Here is a 23,006-nt window from a genome sequence, read left to right as displayed (position 1 = left end):
GTTCGGAGCCTCCTTCTGCAATTAGGAAAGATCACCAAACATTCAAAGCTGAAATTTCCAAAATAGCCACCATTTTTTTCATTAACCATTCTCATTTGTACACATAAAACATTCTATTATTCGAAAACATTATTGAGAAAAATATGGAAATACAGTATGACGATGCTAAATTTTGATTGGTTGAAAAAGACTTTTCTAAATTCATACAGCACGCATTTATTATCTTGAAATTCATACAGACGATTCTGCTCAGTACAGTTCAGTTGCTTACTAAATTACTTGAATTGAAAACTTGTAGCAGAAAAAGAGCGTTTTTACCGAACCCGCGCTCCGAATAGCACTTAGCAAAAACTTGCAATTAAAAGCCTTTATTAGAAAGGATATTGCAACGATAACTCGTCTTCATACAATATAGCACTTGGCACTAGCACCTGCACAGCCGCCTCTAAAAAGATAGAAAAGGTAGAAGCAAACTAAAAAGAGAGTTATCATATGGCGACAGAGATGTTGAACACTTACTTGTTAAAAAGAAAGAAAAATTTGCAACTCATGGAATTAGCCATTAACGGAAAAACTTACAATCTTCGAATCATTAGAAAAACAAACACCGGAATTAGCCTTTATTTTATCGCAAAAGAAGACAATCAAACCGATATCAAACGGATCCGTATTACAAAAAACGCAGAACATTACAATTTCTTTCAAAACTACCGAATTCGAGAAATTAACCAAACCACAAGCACAAACCAACTTTACCCATTCAAAATTATTTGAGCATCAACCTATTTGTTTTGCTAGAAAAGAGAAAATACAACGCAAGCCACAACAATACTTCTATGACACTATTGGAAGGCTATCATCCTCGAAACCCGTTCGTATTCTTCAACGACAAAACAATCGACAGAAAAGTAAGTCAAAAACTTGCAGCGAAGAACAAAAAAGACCAACCAAATAGCCTAAACTGCAAACTCTGTGACACAGCTAAATTGGAGAAGCGCACAAATTGCTCTTTCCACAAAAACACTTCAACAACGAACTGACTAAAAGAAAATGGCAGATCCAAGTCCGCCTCACGTACATCTGAAAAGATTCTCAGGACTACCAAACGAAAACTGGCCTGAATTTGAAGGACTACTGAGAGCAAGCATTGCTGTATCTAGAATTCCTGAAGCGAACCACCAACGTGCAAGATATCTTCACCTACACTTAGCCGGTAATGCACTCAACTATTACCTTCGACTTGCCGAAAACACAAGAAACGATCTAGACGATTCGCTTGAACAACTACGAAACCGATATGCAGGAGCAGACCAAAGAAGAAACTTTGAGCTCGATCTGCAATCGAGAAAGTTTGATCCAGTAAAAGAACAACCAGATGACTTCCTAACAGATCTGCAACGCCTCGCCAACCTCGCAATTGTGGACGATCCTGCAGCTCACATAGACCGCACTGACGAAAGAACAAGACGAATAAGAGAACAATTCATTCAAGGCATGCCCTTCAAGTACAAGAAAGTGTTGCTGAAAGAGAATGACAACATCACTGTAAACGAACTATGCGCTATCATCAAACGACGAGTCAGAATTGATCAGATAAACCCCGAACCACAATACACCACGGCATTCAATACACTAAACGCATCAGGAAACCCTGCTGTGCCCCAAGCCATAGAAAGCATAATGGCCGCAGGCATAGCATCAATGCAAGTAGCACAGCCACCGCATCAGCGCGTGGAGAGTACTCAGTACCCTAGCTACAGAAGAGGAAATAACTACAGAGGCTACAACCACAACAAACGAACATACCAGTATAATGGAAACCAAAATGGCCGAGGATACAGTAACAACTACAACAGCAGAGGACGTAACCATGGAAGCTTTCAGAGAGGTCGAGGAAATTATTCGAGAGGAAGGTCAAACTTCAAACGAAACGACCGAAGTAATGGACGTACCGAAAGACCTCCTACACCAATGAGAACATTTTGCAGAACATATGCTAGCAATGAGCACACTGCCCGAGACCGTCCAGAACGTCAACCAGCATATCGCGATGGAAACATGCCATTCAATCAGCAATCAAAAAACTAAATAACCTGCATGTTTTTCTACAACATATACCAGATAGCATGACAAACTATACCGAAAATGTATTCATAATACCTCTGCAGTTCGAAACATTAAAAATGAAAGCAGTAGCAGACACTGGAGCATTCAGCAGCGCCATGTCAAAGAAACATTTTGATAAAATACGCAGAAACCTCTACCAAAAACCAGAAAAACAAATCCTCCTGAAATAAACGTTTCTACAGCTTTCCTACACCAATCACTCATTTTATTTACAGTCCAACTGACATTCAAAATTGGCCACTTACAATTTGAGGAACAGTTCATGGTGTTTGAAACACTTTCCGCTATCCTTCTTGGCTTTCCCTTCTTTGATAAAAATGAGATTATTATTGATGCCCACAACAGACTACTCCAAACACCAGAATTTACTTTTCAGCTAAATCTAATGCACATAAAAGGGAACAAACAAAAACGTCTGAACAGCCGAAAAAAATCATGCTCAAAACCAAAACAACCTATACGCTATCACCTGGGGAACAAAAATCCCTGGAACTAATCCCATCGGAGGAAACCGATGCACAAGAACAAATTGGACTCGTAGAGCCTACTGGCAAATTTGAAAAACTGGGCCTTGGTCTAACAAGCACGCTTGACAAACTTAAAAACAAAACTACCACCCTACTTGCAATCAATACAACAGAAGTTCCACTGCACATTAGACAAGATTCTCCAGTAGCAACATTCGAAATCATCACACCTATACCAGCGAGCACGCTACCTGATACCACTTGAGCCAAAACTTCTCCCATCAAGCGACTCAAAGAAAACAATAAAGCAAATAGAAAAATCTATAGAGAGAACAGCAAAAGGCGAAATAAATCATATAACAATAATATACGAAAACGGATTCCGGTTTCCGACCCCAGAAAGCAATCCCGACACATCCAAGATGAGTGAAGTTGAAAAACCCATATATGACGAACTTGTTAAATTTAAAAATCTTGAAGCAATTCAACCACTCTCGAAAAACGAAGACAGGAAAACTTTTCTTAACGCATTCAAATGGAGCGACAGCGTACTCTCTGACAAAGATAAAGAAAGAACAGAACAGCTTCTAGTCGAATTCAATGACATATTCACAAGGCACCGCCTTGACATTGGCTACACTCACAAATTCTCAGTCGAATTGACACCAGACACAGACCTGTATACTCAAAAACTCAAAGAATTTCAATCCATCTCAAAGACGATTTGCTTGTTGAACTAGCCCTTCTCCAGTACTACGGAGTCATAACAACGCTCCCCTTCAGCCGCTACTCATCTCCAATATCTGCAAAACGGAAGCCAAACGGGAAGCTCAGAATATTAGTAGATCTAAGAAAAATAAACCATCTCATTAGAAACGACTACAACAATAAAAACTTCCCGATAGCTACACTAGCAGATGCGGGCACCCACTTAGCCGGCAAGAAACTCTTTTGCAAGATGGATGGCAGCCACGGCTACTTCTCTGTACCAATGGCAGATGAACAATCAGTACAGTTACTGGCCTTCAACTTCGCATCGAGAACATATGCTTTTCAAAGACTAGCCCAAGGACTAAGCAGAAGTGTCAGCGCCTTTAGCTCAGTCATGCGTCAAAACCTGGACCCCGTAATAACAGCGGATAAATGCTTTCAGTACGTCGACGACATTGGCATCGGAGCACATGACACAAACGACGTGTTGGAAAAACTTCGAGCAGTCTTTACATGCATCCGAGAATCAGGAATGAAACTCGCAACAGACAAATGCGCATTTGGACTCAGAGAAATACAATTCCTTGGTAATACAATAACCTCTGAGGGTCTCACACCAATTACACAGAAGATTACAACCTTTCTGAAAACATTCAGAATGCCGCGAAACCCAAAACAAGTCAAACGAATGATCGGATTTTTTCAATTTTACAAAGCCTTTATCCCTGAACTGGCTGAAAAACTTTTACCGTTCTATCGTCTACTTAAGAAAGACACCACTTTCGTGATAGAAGAAGAACACCAAGTTATGCTGGAAAAGCTCACAAATGATCTAAGAACAGCCTGTGACCTTTCACTCAGATTACCCAAAGTTGACCAGCAATATGTAATAATGGCCGATGCATCCTTTTACGCAGCCGGATACGTACTAATGATAGAAGACTACACAACAAATGATGATAATCAGGAACTGAAAATTTATGCACCCGTCAGTTTTGGATCTAGAATTTTCCACCCAAACCAACTCAAACTTTCGATATATGCGAAAGAATTCCTCGCAGTTCACTTTGCCCTAGATACCTTTGCAAATATTATATGGGATGTAAAAAACCAATTCTCATTTTGACAGACAACAGATCAGTAACCAGGTTCTTTCAAACAAAAATCACACCGCCAACACTTTGGAATGCTCTCGATCATGTACTCAGCTTCGACATCATACTGGGACACATGCCCGGAAAAGCCAATTTAGCAGCGGACTATCTGTCGAGAATACACATAAACCCGAAAGAGAAGCTCGAGCTACGCATCAACTCACGCATACCGATGCACGAAATCGAAATCAACACAGCAGCAGATACAGCTGACAATTCAATCAGTTATCTGAGCAGCTCAGAAAATGACGATACCCCCAAAATTATGAAAACATACTTACTTGAGAGAAAACAAACCAGCGGAGAAGATCCTATGAATGTTCGAGCTGACGTTCAACTGCAAATTCTTGCACCTGCAACGCAACAAATAAACGCCATGCATGAACAAAACCCATTGGATGAATTCATCACTCATGGGCACGGACCTTTAGACCTGCGTGCTGAACAACAACAAGACAAAGATATCAAACGGGTACTGCTCTGGTTTGAGAGAAGTTCACCGACTACAGGACAATATCTATCCAGTGACCTAAAAAAGTATCTCAAGCAGTTCCCAAGACTATCGATAACAGAAGGCATCCTTCATCGCAAGTTCTATAACCACACTGGAAACCAATTTATTAAACAATATTGCGTCCCGTCGCACTTACAGAAGGAAGTACTCTACAGAATTCATAACAGTGCCTGGAGTGGGCACAAAGGAGTCTCCTTGACAACAGCAGAATTCGGAAAACGATTTTACTTCCCGAACTTCACTGAACGCCTAACAGAATATATCAGAAACTGTCTCACATGCTTGCAAACAAAACCAGCACCAACATCTGCATTGAAAATTCTATTACAACCACTTTCGTCTCTGCAAAACTTTCCAGCAGACCTTTTACTAATAGATCTGGTGGGACAGAGGCACCCTTCTCCCTACACGTACATTCTCTCAGGTATTGACGTGTTCTCGAAGTACCTTTTCGCCACACCTCTTATGAAAGGCGACGCAGACATCGTAGCACGAGCCCTTGTCTCAATTTTTCTGAGATACTCCTACATTCCCTCAAGAATCATATGTGACCTGGGATCTGCGTTTACATCCGAATTAATGAGCGAACTAGCAAACCTATTGGAGGTAGAGCTCAAACATTGCACACTGAAACATGCGCAAACCATTGGCTTACTTGAAAGAAACCACGCACCGCTCAAACAAATCTTGGGAATTAACGAAAACCAAACTTCCTCGGACTGGCATAGATACGTTGGCATTGCAGTATTCATACACAACACAACATTTGCACTAGCTCTTGGGTGCACGCCATCTGACGTCTTTCACGGCAGAACACCGATAAATCCTTTGGACCTCAGATTTCAGAATACAAAATTATGGGAGTTTCACCCAAAATACGACTGCATTAAAGAGCTAAAAGACAAAACTACGGAGCTTTTCTCCAGCGTAAAAGACAACCTTATCTCGTCTTATCTGAAAAATAAAAAGTACTATGACAGAAAAGCCAAAGCCACACCACTAAAACCCAAATCATACTGCCTGATCCTTGACCCAAAAAGCACAACACAAGTAGCAGTGATGAATAAACAGCAAAGCAGGTGGATACCATTATACAGAGTAGAAAAAGTGCTCACGAATGCAAACTACATTGTACGCAAAACCAACACAAATTACACGCAATGTATCCATCGAATGCGACTTCGACCTGTGAAAACTCAATATCAAGTAGAAGACCTCGAACATGTAGACCCCGAAAACTTTGAAGCAGATCCCACCATACCAGAAGGAGAGAGAGAACCACAGCTGTTCGACAACCAAGTCAGGCACCACATTAACGAAGACAACATGCAGTTACCCATAACAACACCAGATGTCCAGTCAGTTTCTTTCAACTCAAACATCCAAACAGCTAATTTTTCTTCTGAAGACCCGCCAATACAATTTCATGATATGACACACGAACCGACGTTTGACCAAGATGCATTCTTCGTGAAAGGCTCAGTTCCAAGCGCAAACACGCAAGAAACACCAGAATCAATTGATACAGGAGACTACGTCTTCTCAAACAACTCAAACTTCTTACCGTCCGACAGTCGTGTTGGCTCAAATCGACGATACAACCTTCACAGAAATGATCACTTGGCATTGGCCCGAGAAAACTCGCTATATAACCTCTTGCAACCATCAGAAAAAGCAAAGGAAGAACAGGTAAAAGTAATAACTTACTTCCCACTTGACCACATCCCAGACCCAAACCTGACAAATGATACAACAGAAACTGATCACGATGAGAGCATTGCAGACTCACAAGCAACAAGCTCACAGTCGCGAAACCAGAGTCTCAATGACTTCACGCCCGATTCATCTGAAAATCTTGGCGATCTATTTGATGACGTTAATAGCCCCGTCTACACGCCCCCAATATTAGACACTACAGGCGAAACCTTATACCGGACCAACTCGATCAACGATATTTACAACAATACAACCTCAAGCGATGATATCCAACAACCGAGATCCGACGAGAACAATGAGCACTCCCTTATAGGAGGCACCATTTCACAAATTGAAAATAACGAGAGCAAAAGTGCTATTGCTCAACACGACAACCCAAGAACATCTTCACCACTTCCTCAAAGAGTATCCAACAGAGAACTAGCGGACCTTTGCCCAACGCTTCAAAACAGACGAAGAATTGTCCCGCTAACACGTCACCGTCGGGAGATCAACGGAAACCTTCACCAAACTTTTGGCTTCGAAGATGACAGCCAATAGGAATTGAGCACCAATTCTCTATTATACATACACATTAGACACGTCACCAACCAATGAAAACACTCCAAAAAATCCTAATTTAAAAGGAAAAAAGACACAGCTCAAATCATTTTCCAAAATTTTGTACCTCAAAATCGGTCGCACAAAGACTCTAATTCAGTTTCACAAACAAGCCTAGTTAGCAAAATGCTCAATATCGTACTATTTTTACTACAACTTTTACCCTTGATGAAAACGAACCAACCATCGGTGGCAACAAAAGATGGAGTATTATTCAACCTTCATCAGAAAATTCTACTGACAGAAAAATTTGTCAAAACTGAAATCCTGGTCCCCTACCCAATATATAACAAAACAGTGGAAGACAAACTGATCAACCTGACAAAAGAGATAGACAAAATGTGGACTTCAGAAAATTATGGATGCCCATTGAACTTCACAAACATGACTGACTCGACAGCAGGCCTCCACTGGATAGCGCAACAAACAATGATAGAAAACCAACAGGCCCAACACGACATTGTAAACCTCAAATTGGAAATGAACACACTACTAAGAGCAAACAGTCAAACTTCTACAACACTGCAAAGACAACCCCGCGGTGCGGCTGCCGCAGCAGCCGCAGTGCTGGGAATTGGAATAGGAACAGGCGACAAATTACTATGCTTCATCAAATCAGTGTTTGGAGGATGCGACAAAAGAGTGGCTAGAAACCAGAAAAACATCAGACAAGCAATGGCTTATCTTCAATACCTAACCGATCATGTTGAATAAATAACAGTCCAAAACAATGAAAAATTCTATGTTGTATCAGGTGAACTGAAAGCCATCAAAGAAGCCCAGAACGAAATAATAGACACAAAACAGGAACTGAGAACTTGCTGAAGGACAATTCAAGGCGTTACGACAAAACGTGCACCACATGAGAAACTGCATCCAATACTTATACGTAAGAGAACAAATCAATCAACATAGTGTTGTACTTAGCAATATTTTTCAAGTAATACTTGCTAACATCAAAACATACCGATCGGCCCTTTATACGTTTCGAATCAACATACTGAATGCCTTGACGCCTCTCAAGAATCAACTATTACCAATGTCATTGGTCCCAAGGGAGCAGTTGCATGAAATTCTTACGATTGTTCATTTGCAACAAAATGGACAACAGGATCGATTATCTCTAGCCGTACCAATCCAAGAGATTCTCTCGTACTATGAAACGAAATTAGTCACAAGTCGAGGCAATTGACGCAGGTCTTATACTTACACTTGCAATTCCAATGGCTTCAAAAAGTACAGTTATGAACGTATTGAATGCCATTCCGATCCCAATGCCGGACGGGGATACGGGTAAAGCTTTAGTTTGGCGACTTGAAGCCAAATATATGGCCGTCTCAGACGACGGAGAAGAACTAGCGTTTATCGATGAAGACGAGCTCGCAAATTTTATCGGATCCCAAAAATACGCAATATGCACCAAAGCCATTCCAACAGAACAGACTTAACAGTCCTGTATGGCTACTTTAATTTACCACGATGACGAGCTACTTGCATTGCAACGCTGTCAACTGGATGTAGTAGAATTGCCGTTGACTGAAAAAGCACACAATCTCGGCTTCGGTCGTTGGTTAATAACATCGTCCAAAGACAATTATACACTCATCGAAAGCGCTGGTAATGGCAGCAATCCATTGGCAAGAATTGAGCATCCTGGGTGCAGAGTGTGTATCATCAAACTGGGATGTGGAAAACTCAGAACTCACTGCTTAAGACACAGTACCGGCAATACGGTTAGATTTTCAATTACCAGATCCAATAAGTACACTCTTCAAACTACTGCCCCCATTGGATGAACTACCAAACTTCTCATCAAGATCTGAGGCACAAATTCAAATTCTTCAGCAAATTCAACCAGAGTTTAAACAAATGGAAACACGACGAACAAACAGCAAATCAATAGAACAAATGACCGAACCAATTTTAGAAAGAATAAGAGCATTCAAGCCCGAACTCGAACACCGATTCGAACAGTACATACCATGGAAAATGTCTCTTCTTTTCGGATTTTATCCTTCTTGATTAGCGTATTACTACATCTAACTTATTCGCATCTTTTACATAAATGGGCAAAACTTCACCGACGTTTCCCTTTCCGAATAACACACGAAGGACGGCGAATAAAAACAAAACCAGTACAAGTTGTCGCATTAAATGACTATGAATACCTACAAGAACATCCAGAACATCCCCTGCACAAATGCTCATTAGTACTACCACTCGAAATTAAAACTGAGTTCGAAAACCAAAACGAAGAAAACATAAATAAACCTCGCACTCCTTACACATTCCTAAGAGACTACATCAGGAGAATAAAACGTAAGGAAGAACCAACTATCAAAATTGATCATGTCAACAGGCCTGCCGCACCGAGTCAGCCCAACTATACACATATACAGGAACACCCACTGATATCCCATTACGGAGCGTACCCTCTCAGAACAATCAATACAGGAAACGTTTATAAAAACCTGACCGGGACTCGAACCCTCAACTTCAGCATGAGAGTGCAGTGAGCTACCAACTGCGCTAAGTGGGACGGCCGCGTGGTCCGTAAAAACAGCTTATAAATAAAAAAAGGAAAAAAAAAGTTAATTTTTTACCCTTCCCCTCTTCTCTACCCCCTTACCCTTACCCTAGCTTACCCTTACACTCCTTTGCCCTTTCCCAGATTTTCCCACATTATGGAAGCACCGGGAACCCGCCGGGATTCGAATCCGGAACCCCAGCTCAACGGCCAGAGATACTAACCACTGAACTAAGTCACTTGTTAAAAGTTATCAATTACATTCACTTATACTCTGCCGCAAATTAGAAATTTTGTGTTAGCAGTGAGCAAGGAAAACAAAACTTAAAAAAAAAAAATTAAAAAAAATTATTAATTAACAACATTTATAATAGCCCTAAATAAACCAGAGAGACCTATCCTCCATCTGGAAAGTACCCACCATTATATTTGCGAAAACTTAATTCAAAATTTTGATATTACTCGAGTATTAAACCGAAATTTTCATTACTTGCAATTATTCTTTGAGAAAAACCAACAAGGAAAAATTACAGAGCAATTCCCCTTAAACCTCCATTGTTAAAGGCGGGGATTTGCTCCCTACCTTATTATCCAGCGACGAATTTATTTTTAAAAAGAATCTATATTGACGCACTAAACAACGGAGTAATAAGATGCAACTCCCAAAGGAAACTTATCAATTATCTGTCAAAGCGAGAAAAAGAAGGAAATCCATTAACCCGGAAGGCGAACTGTCCATCAATCACAATGACAGCCTATAATGGAACACTAATCAACCCAACCAGGGATAATTCCCCACAATCCCAATTAATCAAAATGTCAAATTTCCCCCACTTCCCCCGCAACACTATCAATCATTCAAACTACTTTCTGCCTGCTAACTACCAGCAACACTCTTCGTTGCTAACAGTTCATTCTCTCAACCTATTACAATTTCTTCGCGGAGAGAAACTTGGAAATTATTTCAAACAACTTAAACAATTTTCCTACAACTAAAATTTTACCTTCTGCATTATTTCAAACATTTTATAATGAATCCAGTATATCACTTCAGAATTAAAGTTGAGCCGCGCATTAACATTACATTCAACGGCCAGCCAGCTTATATTACTGAATACAGCATTGCCTTTTTTACAGATCGTGAAGCAATAATTAGTATTAACATGCAACAGGACAATATTGTCAACAATATTTATTCAATTTCTTTTATCCCCCTTACAGTGAATGAGACATCAGCCGTATGGCAAACAATTCTACAATGCATACAATCGGGAAATAATTATATTAATGTGACTTTCTATCTTAACTCAGAAGGAGAACCAGTTGCAGTAGAACCATCGCAACCAACCATTTCTGAAAGTCCCGAAAGCCCTGACCCTACATCAGACCACAATTCAACTGAATTAAATTATATTCCAATTTCTCCCCCATCACCCATTCCATTCTCAGATGACTCCATGTAAATTTCCTCAAATATTGACATTTAGATTCCATTAAAAATCTTATCTTATGTATTATCCACCAACCCCAACTTTCACCACAATTGACCAATCAGAAGACACCATTCCTTACATCACTCCAATTCTAACTCAATTTCCACTTTATGCTTACTTTCTCACTGATTTTGATATAAAACTTGCAGTCTTTTCTGAATACTTCATATTCCCCTGCAACACCTTATGCTTCTGGATTAACTTCTGGATAAAAATCAAGACAAAAAAATCACTTTGGAACCAGATCATCCAAATTTTCTTACCTTTTTGAATTTCTTACAAAACACCGAAGAAGAATTTTTAGAAGGCGAATTTGAATTGTAATTTCTTTTTTTTAAAACCATATTTACTTTTTCTTTCTCTGATATTTCCAAATCTCAAAACCTAGCACCAACAATTCTGAATCTTCATAAAAATCATGACAAGCATTTGGGACCAAATCCGAAATTACGTCGGCCCAGAAGACATCGCCCCAAAATTACACACCAACCACAACATCAACGTTTGCGTGAAAGTATGAATCCAATACAGGGAATGTTTCAATGAATATGTCATATTACAAAATGGAACCATCGTGATCTGGGCACACTCCCATACAGGCCTTCTCACGAAAAAATGTTTTTTCTACACAACCTGGGAATACTACACCTACGTTCACCACTTCATTACTTCATCCCAAGGTACCCAACTCACCCACCAATTCTGGGATTTTATTCAAATGGACAATGACGACCCCATTGAGTTTGACCCTGTTGGCATCCGTGTATTCACTTAGACTTGCATAAATTTCTTTAATTTTTTTATTCGAAATATTTTTTTTTAAATCTTTTCTCTCATGAGTCGCAATTGATTTATTGTAGTACTTATTTTATAAACACCGCAAATTATTCAAATGTAACGCCTCCTCTTCTTATTTTTAATTTCTTACCAATTTAATTTTTTTTTACTTCTGACCAAAAAAAATTTACTCGTGAGTCATAACTCGTGAGCACAATGAGCAAGCACCCCTAACATAGCAAACTATTATTAACCAATCTATTCCCAACCATTATCAACAAAAATTAACATCCCACCTTGTTATCACTTCGAAGGGCACGCGATTGAAAGTCAAAATATTAATTGCTTACACTACATACGACTGTGCAAAATAACGACCCAAAAAACTCACGAAACATCATTTTTTTCCAAAACAACACCAAACTAACACAGACAGGACCCTTACCGATTGCTCAGTATCAACAAAAAATAATCCTTTCAAAATACGTTGAAAGGGCACGGGCTTGAAATAATAAAATCTCAAGTAAAAAAAAACCTGGCAGTATAGTTCCAACCCTCAAAAAAATGTGTAAATTAAAGTCGAACAACTCACTTATTCCATTGAAGGATCCTTTGGAGGAAGAAACGAATACACAATATTCTCGTTATCGTTCGATTGCGTTTTCGTTTCCCGTTTCCCACCCCATTTTCTTCGATTACCTCGTTTGTTATTTGTTTTTAAAATTAGACCACTATTAGCGAAACTTTGTACATGCTCAATCACATCACTAGCACCACCAGTTGATACTTCTCTTTCTTTCGACCAGTCTAACACTGCCTTTTTATTTTTATTTGATATTACAATTCTTTTTTACCACACCTTTACGCACACCATAAGCAAACGATCCCAAAGTCCGATCGACAACAACTTGATTCGATTGATCACGCGCCTCCCAGCCCGTCACTAACGACAAACCTTTTGTAAAAGTTAAAACAGCATGCGCACACAACGAAGGCTGGCACAACACATTATCTTTCGTCGGAATGAAAAACCAAACATGCTTTCCCAAACCACTTGCAGAAGGACCCTTCTTAATTAAATCCATAACATATTGCGGAGTACCCATAACATTATTAAAATCCCTTGATGTCTGATAACTTCCACAAATCAGAAACAATTTCTCACCACACGGCGTTTTCGAAACACTATCATTACCCCAAATTTCAACATGTGCCGCCGTCCACCAACCAAAATGTTTTTTCTACACAACCTGGGAATACTACACCTACGTTCACCACTTCATTACTTCATCCCAAGGTACCCAACTCACCCACCAATTCTGGGATTTTATTCAAATGGACAATGACGACCCCATTGAGTTTGACCCTGTTGGCATCCGTGTATTCACTTAGACTTGCATAAATTTCTTTAATTTTTTTATTCGAAATATTTTTTTTTAAACTTTTCTCTCATGAGTCGCAATTAATTTATTGTAGTACTTATTTTATAAACACCGGAAATTATTCAAATGTAACGCCTCCTCTTCTTATTTTTAATTTCTTACCAATTTAATTTTTTTTTACTTCTGACCAAAAAAAATTACTCGTGAGCCATAACTCGTGAGCACAATGAGCAAGCACCCCTAACATAGCAAACTATTATTAACCAATCTATTCCCAACCATTATCAACAAAAATTAACATCCCACCTTGTTATCACTTCGAAGGGCACGCGATTGAAAGTCAAAATATTAATTGCTTACACTACATACGACTGTGCAAAATAACGACCCCCAAAAAACTCACGAAACATCATTTTTTTCCAAAACAACACCAAACTAACACAGACAGGACCCTTACCGATTGCTCAGTATCAACAAAAAATAATCCTTTCAAAATACGTTGAAAGGGCACGGGCTTGAAATAATAAAATCTCAAGTAAAAAAAAAACTGGCAGTATAGTTCCAACCCTAAAAAAAAATGTGTAAATTAAAGTCGAACAACTCACTTATTCCATTGAAAGATCCTTTGGAGGAAGAAACGAATACACAATATTCTCGTTATCGTTCGATTGCGTTTTCGTTTCCCGTTTCCCACCCCATTTTCTTCGATTACCTCGTTTGTTATTTGTTTTTAAAATTAGACCACTATTAGCGAAACTTTGTACATGCTCAATCACATCACTAGCACCACCAGTTGATACTTCTCTTTCTTTCGCCCAGTCTAACACTGCCTTTTTATTTTTATTTGATATTACAATTCTTTTTTACCACACCTTTACGCACACCATAAGCAAACGATCCCAAAGTCCGATCGACAACAACTTGATTCGATTGATCACGCGCCTCCCAGCCCGTCACTAACGACAAACCTTTTGTAAAAGTTAAAACAGCATGCGCACACAACGAAGGCTGGCACAACACATTATCTTTCGTCGGAATGAAAAACCAAACATGCTTTCCCAAACCACTTGCAGAAGGACCCTTTTTAATTAAATCCATAACATATTGCGGAGTACCCATAACATTATTAAAATCCCTTGATGTCTGATAACTTCCACAAATCAGAAACAATTTCTCACCACACGGCGTTTTCGAAACACTATCATTACCCCAAATTTCAACATGTGCCGCCGTCCACCACTCATTCCATTGTACCATGGCATCTCTCCTTACACCAGTAAAACCATCAGGCAAAACACAACTCATCAATCCATCCACACAAAACGTCCAACCTATTGAATTACACAAAACAGCATGCGACCCAACTTCTTGATACAACCTGCTATCACCACTCTCCAACTTTAATTTACTAACATAATTATACACATCGCCCTGATCTCTACAGCCCCGGAACCCTTCTACTAAGCTTTCTTGTAATCCCACAAGTTCTTCATTATTTATTGCCAATGGTACCTTTGGTCAAACATTCTCTCCAACCAGTCCCCCTTTACCTTATATAGTTAACTTATTCTTTAAGGAGTTCCAACTATTTATACCCCGCCCATCGACTGTTTCCACTTCTTTCCATCCCAGACTTATTAATTTTTTCCGATCGTAGTACTGATGTTTGAACTCGTTCATTTCGATTAGCAAATCTTGTCTGCCTTGTGTCGTTCTAAACACGATAATTCTGTTTAAAATTACAAAAAAAATATTAATGCTAGCCTATGAAATCCTAAATTGTTATAAGTAATTAACGAACCTTTTAGTGTCCATACTTTGATAAAATAGAATATCCCGTCTCTTCGTTATTACAATCGTTTTTGCAAAGCTTCGATAAAAGATCCAAGAGTCGATGAATAACGCCGCTATTAAAGTTTGACCTCTTCGCAGTAAACGTATTCTGAATAACTTTATCAATAGAGCAGTCAATCACGCTGTTCTCAATTTACTTTCCTCCAAAACTTCCATTAGTGACTGTCAATTACTGCCATACCGAGGGAATTACTTCCGAAAACTCCATTAGTGACTGTCATTTACTGCCATGCCGAGGGATTTACTTCATTACTTTACTCCCCTCACAACGTGGAGCAAATGGAACTGCCACACTTGACAGATCACTACTACATTAATCTTCCTGGTAAAATGCAAATAAACCCGAAGAGATTATCAAACAACTGTCTCACTGATACAAAATCTAATGAACGGCCTCGCACTCTAACCTTACTCAGAAAAAAAAAGAAACTATTCATCACTTTATCTATTCAGTTCCACTTTTATTTTTAACAGCGAAGAAAACGGCAGCGAAGAAAACACAACAAATGAACTATCAGCCTGACCCCCCACAACTCTTCTCCTTCGACGGGAGGCTCGCCCTGCTAATAAAAATGGGCATACCAGAGACGCCCATTTACCGCACTTATGTGCAAATTACATACGTTTGGCAGGGCGAGCCCACGAACCTGGACTTCCTGAGACAAACAGCCCCCATACCAAGACGAAGCAGACTTATGCCTCACTTAAGGAGAGTTGAGGGCGGTCAGGAGGCCCTAAATCTACAAATCGAGCCTCACCACTACGTAATCAGACATTTTTAATCTATTTTTGTACAAAACTGCACGCCTTTATTTTTCTAATGCATGCTTACTACGCCTGCCACGACCAACACGAACATCATTGAAAAATTTGGCAAGAATCGAGGACACAAATCTTCAATCCCACCATCACCAACTGGACAAATATGGCTCCGATATGGCACGAAGCTCACATCCACTTGGCCAACGCGGAATGTATTATTCTTTTCACAACATACAGCAGTCGCGTTCGCAGCTCAATTTCTTCGCATACATGAGATGAGAAAACAAGAGGCCACAAAAGAGCAAACAGAAAGTAAACTTTCAGCATTTTGATCTGGAATACTCAATAAAAACTTAGAACAAACCACTATTGATGTTGCTTTCCATTTATACTTAATTAACCCAGTAAATCCCTTGACTTTGACAATACCACTATTCAAGACCCACTTGGCACAGCACACTAGGCAACCCTGTTTATAATCATAAGATTAAAGGTTCGAAACCCATCGCCTCCGCTTTTTCTGAAGAGCCGTAATATGACGATGCTAAATTTTGATTGGTTGAAAAAGACTTTTCTAAATTCATACAGCACGCATTTATTATCTTGAAATTCATACAGACGATTCTGCTCAGTACAGTTCAGTTGCTTACTAAATTACTTGAATTGAAAACTTGTAGCAGAAAAAGAGCGTTTTTACCGAACCCGCGCTCCGAATAGCACTTAGCAAAAACTTGCAATTAAAAGCCTTTATTAGAAAGGATATTGCAACGATAACTCGTCTTCATACAATATAGCACTTGGCACTAGCACCTGCACAGCCGCCTCTAAAAAGATAGAAAAGGTAGAAGCAAACTAAAAAGAGAGTTATCATATACAGCTTTAACTTACAACATAACAAATCATATAACACAACAGTTCAACAAAGATATTTTCAGTTTTAATCTGCTTTAATTTAAAAGGAACCGTTTCAATTTCTCTCAATGAAAAACATCAGTTTGCTTCAAAAACGTGTAAAAACAAATTCCATCTTATAAAAGTCCATTCAAAACTGGACTCGATCTGGCACAGTAGTAGTAGCAGTAGAAGCCAAATTTGTTGTCCAATTTCATTGGAAAAATTTCAATTACCAGGTCATGTAAATCTGTCAGCTGCAGTCGAGTTAAACTTCGATGCTTAATTAGCAACATCTGTCACTTTGGACGCAGTTTTACCACGAAAAGAAGTTCCAAAGATCAAATCTCCCACAAAGGGCTTTGTCCTACAGGCATATTTATTTTTGATTTTTGTAACAGAATATGCGAGAGGTTTTTCCGGATAATGCCATTGCACGGCACAGATCATTTTGTAAAATCCAATATAACGCAACGCTCTAATTATTGACAATATGAATTGAATTACTCGGATCATATAAAGTTTTTCAGCAAAAGTAAATTGCCCTGATCAACGTTTTTTTTTCAATCTGAAAGCGTCGATAACAATTAGGGACTTGTGGACAAACTCAAACCAGCGTAACATATTTATCATTCTCTACCGTATAAATTTCTCAGAAGACAAAGTGTTACAAACAAACGATTACAGCAAAAGCGATTCAAACTTCTCATTAATGGTTATCTATCAGCTTTAGACTCAAACAAAAAAGAACTTACAATTAGAATGCCAACTCCAATCGGAGCTGATATAAAAATCATAGTCAAAACAGGAGCTATCGGAAGACAGTTGCTATAACAATTTTGAAACATACCCGGCAGATTGCCGGAAAATAGCCGCCGTTGATTCCAATAAGCATGATTGGGATTGAAATAACAGAAGATGTTGAAAAAAAAAAAGATTTTTGTACAAAAACATTTTTTAAGTCCGATTTATTTTGATGGCATTTCGTAGTTGAACATACTCCTGTTTCTTAGAGAGAGGCTACAGGGGCTACTATCAATAACAATAAGCATTAGAGATGGTAAATAAGACTTATAGGAACGACATTCAAATAGCGGGCATCTAAAATTGGGCTTTATGGGTTTATCCCGTTTCTATTTCTGACTTCAATTTTTATACTGACTCTGTTCATTTTGAATTGCTTTGCTGAGCAACTGATGTTCAAATTCACTTTTAGCAGAATGAGAGAAGAGAGAAACTAGCCTAGAGAAGTCAAAAATATTTCACGCAAAATGTTGAAAAGGCGGCAAAATGAGGTAAAGCGAAACATTTTTTTATTCGACGAAGTAAAAAACATAGCAGGACAAGTCCTGACGTACAATTCAAAGAATTTTCATTGACTAAACAGAAAAACTAGACCTAGAATGGACGATGAGTGAATTGAGAAAACCATTTTAAAAAAATCAGATCAAAAAATAAGAAAAAAACAGAAAATCAATGTCAAAATGCCGCATGTGAACAAAAAAAAACACTAGCGAGAAATGAAAATTTAATTCAAACAAAAAACTATGCCTAGCATGAGCTGTGAATGGATTGGGAAAACCATTTACAAAAAAATCCGATCCAAAAAATCGAAAAAACAGTAAAAATCAGAGTGAAATTGCCGCATGTGAACAAAAAACCGCTACCGAGAAACCGAATTTTTGTTCAAACACCGTTTTCTCACTCTACTTTAAAATTAGAGCGAAAAAAATTCACACCGCAAAGCCACTCGCTTTTTCGCTCCATTTCCTGTTTCGGCGTGACCAAAATCACTACTCCAATTTGACTTGAAAAATCATTAAAATGTGTGAACAGATCTTAAAAAAAAAAAAGACAGCGCCCCAATACAATTCAAATTCTTTGAATTGTAAAAAAATAGGAGCGCTATAATAGCCGGCTGAGAAGATGAGGGCGGCTATTAATCAATAGAATCTAAAAAATCTCAATAGAGACCTAAAGCAATTGCTTCTGAATGCGGTATTGGAATGTATCGAAAAACCACTGACACGGTTCAGGTTTTTGGGTACAGATATCTAAAACATTTAAATTCTGAGTCACATCTCCACAAGCGAAATGTGTAAGGACAATGGTCAAGCAATCAATTAGGCAATCAAGGAGTTAAGAGCCAAGCAAATACATTTTAAAAATCAATTTAAGCGCAATTCAATAAAGATCACTCTTTACTTGTTATTCGTGATAAAAATTGAGACAGAAAATCTCTTTCGTTGCTGAAGACAAAAACTCATTGCCGCCGCATCTGAGGAAAAAGACTGCTTCATCATTGTCCCTCGTCTTGTAGATATCATAAAACACCCGCTATAAATTATTGCATGCCGAGGCAGCATATAAGCAAGCAACCAAACACTCAAAATAAAATAGTCAGCTTAATTATACCAAAGCTATATTTCTTCTTATAACAAAGCTAGTATATGAGTCCTAAAGAACAAGTAAAATCATTTGATGACACTGAACTGAACAAAAAACTCTTACAATAAAATTCTAATGCAAAAAAAACGTCACGGCCGCGACCGCAAAACAAACTTGTTCATAAAGAAAACGATGCCAGCGAAATCGAGACTAGTAATTCTCATCCTAACTCCATGGAAAAATCATTACACTAAACTAAAATGACAACTTCGCAAACCCCCATTTTATTTTCGAGTCTAAAAATTATGGTTACTTTAAACTTCGCAAAGCTGTAAATGACCTCCGATAAAAGCTATCGAATGACGTTCGATAGAAAATTAAATGCAAATGGCGTTCTGAGCAGGAATAATCTATTCGCTGAGTGGTTCGACAACGCCGAGAAACTTGATCAAATGCATGCAAAAAACGCCAAAGTCACCATCCGTGATTATAAAACAAATACGCAAAAGGTAACTACTTATGTATTAAGCAACCATCCAATCAGCTTAAGTCGATTCTTGGTTTCAACCCATATCGACTATCTTTTTGTCGTAATTCAGTATACTCCAATTGCCCCCTCAATATGACAAAAGAACAGATCTCTACATACATCCTCAGTGTCGTCTTATCTCAACTTAATCGCAGGAAACAGAAAGACGTCGGGAAAAAAAACAAAATTTGGCTAGAGTAGGAGTTAAAGCCCTAGTCAAAGCAAAGAATGACAACAATTAACCGACAAGGAGCGATTAAAAAAATCCAGAAACTTACAGCAATAGCGACACAAAACGCTTCTCGAATATCACTGCTTCTATTCCCTTTGAAATTTTGAAAAGAAAGAAATGGGTGGGTGCTTTTTCTAGTGATCAGGTAAAGGCAAAAAATATCAAGAAATCTAATCCTTTACACCAATCTTCCCTACGCAAGGAAAACTGCCGAGCCGAAACTTGACAAAAATTCTCTGTAGTGTGTAGTGTGGGAACTCCCGTTGCCAAATCACTGAGAAGCCGATTTCGCCGATTCGTCTAGTTACAACAAAGTTTCTAGTAACGAAACTGAACGACACAAGAAAGATTACGGACGAGTCAATAATACAAGCAATAATCATCGGGAGAGAGGACCAGTTGTCATAAATCCATCATATTTTCGTATGGGTAAAGTATTAGAACTAACCTAAGCTTTCTGCTTGGAAAATAGCAAAGAAATAGAAAGGAACCATTTGTGAAATTCGTTGCAAATGCAAGAGGCGAATGATAAAACCAGGCACCATGTGATTGCCAAAAAAGACGCTCACTGGAAACAACTCTTAAGGATATGAAATTCGGTATCAGTCGAAGCATGCAGCAACAAAGTACCTAAGCGGATCAGATGCAGATAGTTATATTATTAATAGTCGCTAACAATTTGAATGTAGTTTTAACTATCATTTAAAGTTAGCTGTTTTCTAGCTTTTTTTCAGTAGCAACGGATTGAATAGATATATTGTGAGCCTAAAATTTTGAGAGACAGTTTTGAAGTTCTGCCTAAAGTTTAAACTATTTTGGCACGTAAAACACTCTTTTACAAAAAAAATCACAATTCAAAAATTGCGTCGGACACAAATTTGCGTTACTTGAATCTGCTATTATAATCCTCTGTGCTGCTCTACCCTCTACATGTGAATTGGCGCACATATGGTGTGAGAGATGCTACTAGTTGAGCATTGAGGTTGGACGCGACCGGCCGCATAAATTGCTTGAGCTGGTAAATTCAGATTTATGAAACCAATTTGACATTTTGAAACTGTTTTGAACAAAATCGGCCATTTTGACCAGTTATTTGAAGTGGTTGCCAAAACCCAGCAAGTTCGCCGCATACTACTTTTACAACTTGGTCTTCTGCCTTTAATTCTGGCACTGCAGACATTTGGCATTACATGTGAAGGTTTCGTTTTGAGAAAGGAAACGATTCCAGCTACAATTAATTTGAGATAAATAAACATACCCGACAGATTGCCGGAAAAATAGCCGCCTATGATTCCCATAACCACGATTGCGATTGAAAGAAGAGAAAAACCAATGAAAAATAATTTTTGTACACAAACAAATTTAAAAAGCAAACAATTTTGATGTCATTTTGGAGCTGAACACACTCCTGTTTCGACACAAGGGCTGGTATCAATACCAATAAGCATTACAGATGGTAACTCAGTTCGAGTAACGGGAATCTAAAATTGGGCTTTATGCGTTTATCCCGTTTCTATATTTGATTTCGCTTTTTGATACTGACTTTGTTCAATTTGAATTGCTTTGCTGAGCAACTGCTGTCTAAAAACACTTTTAGCAGAATGAGAGAAGAGTAAAACTAGCCTAGAGAAGTCAAAAAAAAACTTTACGCAATATATTGAACAAGCTATGAACTAAGGTAAAGTTAAAATTATTGTTCGACAAAGTAAAAAAACATAGCAGGACAAGTCCTGACGTACAATTCAAAGAATTTGTATTGACTAAACAAAAAAACTAGACCTACAACGGACTGAGTGAATTGGGTAAAGCATTTTGTCTTTAAAATCAGATAAAAATACAGAAAATAAATATCAAAATGCCGCATGTGAACAAAAAACCACTAGCAAGAAAGAATTTTCGTTCAAACATCGTTTTCTCACTCTACTTTAAAATTAAAGCAAAGAATTTCACGCCGCAAAACCACTCTCTTTTTCGATCCACTTCCTGATTCGGCGGGACGAAAATCACTAATCCAATTTGACTTCATTAATCATGAAAATGCGTTAACAGATCTTAAGAATTAAAAGAGCGCTCCAATAGAATTCAAATTCTTTGAACTGTAAAAATTCTTTGAATTGTAAAAATAAGAGCGCTATAATAGCCGGATGAGAAGCTGTAGCTAACTTGAAAATGGTGCATTTTGGACCATTATCAAGTTTGGCTACAGAAAAGCAGTACCCAAATTAAAGTGTCCAGATTCAAGCTAATTTTTTCGTACCCAAATTCCAGTTTTTTGATGCCCATTTTTGAATTTTCAAAATAAGACCAAATTCGAGTTTGGCCCGATACTCATTTTCATTTCTAGACTGAAAAATGGGTATTGTTGGTTTTTTTGTCGCGGCCAATTAATTATTTCAACCTAAAAACTCGAAAACCTAAAATCTTTAAACTAAACTTTTGTTAAATGGGAAAAAGTTTCTTTGGGGCTTTGCTCCGGCCTTCAACTCTGGACGATCCCCAATTTTATGATCCCCCTGAAAAAATGTTTTATTGTGCGCTTTGAAAGTTGTTTTAAAAATTTTATCTTTTCGCTGCAATAGACACCTATTTAGGTGATTGATAATGAGAAAAATGAAATCTGCCATTTTTTATGCAAAATTGAAAATTTCGCAACATCGAGTTTCATGAAGATATAGTTCAAAAATATGAAACAAATTGTCAATTGTCTGCAATTCGTTCAAAGGCGCAGCAGTTATTTATCCTGTCTAATAAGAGGTTCTTTGAAAGAAATTGAGTGGGCAATGACTTTAAAATTAACCAAAAATGTCAAGTTGAAAAGAAGTAGGAGATCGAGTTGAAGGCTCAGCTTGAATTTGTTACTCAAAACTTACAATTTCAGTTTC

This window comes from Convolutriloba macropyga, chromosome 14 (genome assembly GCF_964194025.1).
Source record: "Convolutriloba macropyga chromosome 14, txConMacr16.3, whole genome shotgun sequence".
Taxonomy (NCBI): Eukaryota; Metazoa; Xenacoelomorpha; order Acoela; family Convolutidae; genus Convolutriloba; species Convolutriloba macropyga.
Note: the sequence above shows the minus strand (reverse complement) of the source record.